At 37.0% G+C, this 4,137-nt stretch overlaps 1 pseudogene; it reads left to right on the top strand.

The window, feature by feature from the left end:
- Positions 1-1,050: 1,050 nt before the first annotated feature.
- On the top strand, positions 1,051-2,619 carry LOC103230608 (14-3-3 protein zeta/delta pseudogene; annotated as a pseudogene).
- The last annotated feature ends 1,518 nt before the right edge of the window (positions 2,620-4,137 follow it).

Here is a 4,137-nt window from a genome sequence, read left to right as displayed (position 1 = left end):
TACGCCACTGCTAAAGATGCTAAAAATGGCTCAAGCCTCCATTATCCTTTATATGAATTATGCAGTAGTTTCTTCTCTGGTGTCCCTGAGTCTACAATTCTCACCATATAGTCTATTTTTAATCAATAGCCAGAATCATCTTGATAAAATACATTATGTAATGTCACTCCTCTCATTACCCTGCAAAGTTAACTGTGATGCTTAATTTTATGTGTCAATTTGGCTGCGCCATGGTGCCCAGATAGTTTGTCCAACATTATTCTGGAGGTTTCTGTCAGAGTGTTTTTGGATGAGATTAACATTTAAATTGGTGGACTTGAGTAAAGCAGATTATCTCTGTAATGTGAGTGAGCCTTTCCAAACTGTGAAAGGCCTGAATAGAATGAAAGACCTACCTGACCAAGAGGGAGTTCTGCCAACAACCTGCAGAATGGAACTGTAGCATTGACTCTTCATTGGGTCTAGCCTACCTTGCAGATTTTGGACTTGCCAGCCTCCATAATCATGTGAGTCAACGCACTAAAATCACCTCCTTTAACTTACACACACACACGCACAAACACACACACACAAACACACACACACACACAATCTATTCATTCTGTTTTTCTAGGGAATCCTAACAGTACCATTTAAAAAGCTTTCCCTTTTAAAATACCAGGATATCTCTTATCAAAACATCTATCTATTTATGCAATAAGACAAGAAAAAAGATCAGTTAAAATGAATATTTAGGTTTTCTGGTTTTTCTTTATTTTTTGTGTTTATTTTTCTAATAAATATGTCCCTTTGCCTAAGTTTTCAAAATTATTGACACAAAATACAAATTTTAGATTCTCTAGTAACTCTGGTTTTGCCCCATTTTTCATTCTTGATATACTATTTGCAACTTCTGTTTTTTTCTGTATCAATATTTCCAGAAATTTGACAGTTTTATTAATCTTTTAAAGGTATCAGTTGTTGGCAGATCCCGAGCTCTCAACTGGAACGCCTCCACATCACTCAGCCACACTCAGGGGCTGGACACCTCACTCCCGTTTCCGAGCCATAAAGGGTCTAAGGCTGCTTCCCCCAAGCCAGCAGAACATCCAGTCATGGATAAAAATGAGCTGGTTCAGAAGGCCAAACTGGCTGAGGAGGCTGAGCGACATGATGACATGGCAGCCTGCATGAAGTCTGTAATTGAGCCAGGAGCTGAATTATCCAATGAGGAGAGGAATCTTCTCTCAGTTGCTTATAAAAATGTTGTAGGAGCCCGTAGGTCATCTTGGAGGGTCGTCTCAAGTATTGAACAAAAGACGGAAGGTGCTGAGAAAAAACAGCAGATGGCTCGAGAATACAGAGAGAAAATTGAGACGGAGCTAAGAGATGTCTGCAATGATGTACTGTCTCTTTTGGAAAAGTTCTTGATCCCTAATGCTTCACAAGCAGAGAGCAAAGTCTTCTATTTGAAAATGAAAGGAGATTACTATCGTACTTGGCTGAGGTTGCCGCTGGTGATGACAGGAAAGGGATTGTGGATCAGTCACAACAAGCATACCAAGAAGTTTTTGAAATCAGCAAAAAGGAAATGCAACCAACACATCCTATCAGACTGGGACTGGCCCTTAACTTCTCTGTGTTCTATTATGAGATTCTGAACTCCCCAGAGAAAGTCTACTCTCTTGCAAAGACGGCTTTTGATGAAGCCATTGCTGAACTTGATACATTAAGTGAAGAGTCATACAAAGACAGCAGGCTAATAATGCAAATACTGAGAGACAACTTGACATTGTGGACATCGGATACCCAAGGAGACGAAGCTGAAGCAGGAGAAGGAGGGGAAAATTAACCAGCCTTCAAACTTTTGTCTGCCTCATTCTAAAATTTACACAGTAGACCATTTGTCATCCATGCTGTCCCACAAATAGTTTTTTGTTTACGATTTATGACAGGTTTATGTTACTTCTATTTGAATTTCTGTATTTCCCATGTGGTTTTTATGTTTAATATAAGGGGAGTAGAGCCAGTTAACATTTAGGGAGTTATCTGTTTTCATCTTGAGGTGGCCAATAGGGGGATGTGGAATTTTTATACAAGTTATAAATGTTTGGCATAGTACTTTTCGTACATTGTGGCTTCACAAGGGCCAGTGTAAAACTGCTTCCATGTCTAAGCAAAGAAAACTGCCTACATATTGGTTTGTCCTGGTGTGGAATAAAAAGGATCATTGGTTCCAGTCACAGGGGTAGTAATTGTGGGTACTTTAGGGTTTGGAGCACTTAGAAGGCTGTGGTAGAAACATACCCCATGGATACCACAGGTTAAACCATGTGTATCTGTGGAACACTCAATCTCAACGTGCACACCTTTGACTACCGCTGCAAAAGTGTTCCTTTAGACAAAGTTGTGACCCATTTTACTCTGGATAAGGGCAGAAATGGTTCACATTCCATTATTTGTAAAGTTACCTGCTGTTAGCTTTCATTATTTTTGCTACACTCATTTTATTTGTATTTAAGTGTTTTAGGCAACCTAAGAACAAATGTAAAAGTAAAGATGCAGTAAAAATGAATTGCTTGGTATTCATTACTTCATGTATATCAAGCACAGCAGTAAAACAAAAACCCATGTATTTAACTTTTTTTTAGGTTTTTTGCTTTTGTGATTTTTTTTTTTGATACTTGCCTAACATGCATGTGCTATAAAAATAGTTAACAGGGAAATAACTTGAGATGATGGTTAGCTTTGTTTAATGTCTTATGAAATTTTCATGAACAATCTAAGCATAATTGTTAAGAACACGTGTATTAAATTCATGTAAGTGGAATAAAAGTTTTATGAATGGACTTTTCAACTACTTTCTCTACAGTTTTTCATGTAAATTAGTCTTTTGGTTCTGAAACTTCTCTAAAGGAAATTGTACATTTTTTGAAATTTATTCCTTATTCCCTCTTGGCAGCTAATGGGCTTTTACCGAGTTTAAACACAAAATTTATCATAACAACAAAAATACTACTAATATAACTACTGTTTCCATGTCCCATTATCCCCTTTCTTTCTCTCCACCCTGAAAAAAATGAGTTCCTATTTTTTCTGGGAGAGGGGGAGATTGATTGGAAAACAATGTAATGTGTTCCATTTAAAATTTTGGTATATGGCATTTTCTAACTTAGGAAGCCACAATGTTCTTGGCCCATCATGACACTGCTCTTGGCCCATCATGACAGCATTAACTATAAGTTTTGTGCTTCCAAATCACTTTCTGGTTTTTAAGAATTTCTTGATACTCTTACAGCCTGCCATCGATTTTGATCCTTTATTCTATTTGTCAGGTGCACAAGATTACCTTCCTTTTTTAGCCTTCTGTCTTGTCACCAACCATTCTTACTTGGTGGCCATGTACTTGGGAAAAGGCTGCATGATCTTTCTGGCTCCACTCAATGTCTAAGGCACCCTGCTTCCTTTGCTTGCACCCCACAGATTATTTTCCTCATCCTATTTACTGCAGTAAATCTCTCCTTAGTTGATGAGATTGTGTTTATCTCCCTTTAAAACCCTACCTATCCTGAATGGTCTGTCATTGTCTGCCTTTAAAATCCTTCCTCTTTCTTCTTCCTCTCTTCTCTAAATAATGATGGGGCTAAGTTATACCCAAAGCTCACTTTAACAAAATATTTCCTCAGTACTTTGCAGAAAACACCAAACAAAAATGCCATTTTAAAAGAGGTGTATTTTTTCTTTTAGAATGTAAGCTCCTCAAGAGCAGGGACAATGTTTTCTGTATGTTCTATTGTGCCTAGTACACTGTAAATGCTCAATAAATATTGATGATGGGGAAAAAATGTATCAGTTGTTAATTTTTAGGTTCTTTCTATTGTTTCTTTGTTTTTGATTATATTAATTTCTGTTTTTATCTTTATATTTTCCTCTGTTGTATGTGGAATGTTTAGTTCATTATTTTTCGACCATTTTTTAGCAACATATTTAATTAAGATTATTCATTATCGCAATTCATGGATCGCAATCCATTATCCAAAACCGTTGGTGTCAAATGTGTTCCAGAATTCACTGATTTTAGAGTGGCAATATGGTTTATAAACTCCATATTATAAAAATCTCCCATGGTATCTGTGCCAATACTCTGGTCATATATTG

The sequence above is a fragment of the Chlorocebus sabaeus genome, chromosome 25, assembly GCF_047675955.1.
Source record: "Chlorocebus sabaeus isolate Y175 chromosome 25, mChlSab1.0.hap1, whole genome shotgun sequence".
Classification (NCBI taxonomy): Eukaryota; Metazoa; Chordata; class Mammalia; order Primates; family Cercopithecidae; genus Chlorocebus; species Chlorocebus sabaeus.
This window is presented reverse-complemented; position numbering and strand designations above follow the sequence as displayed.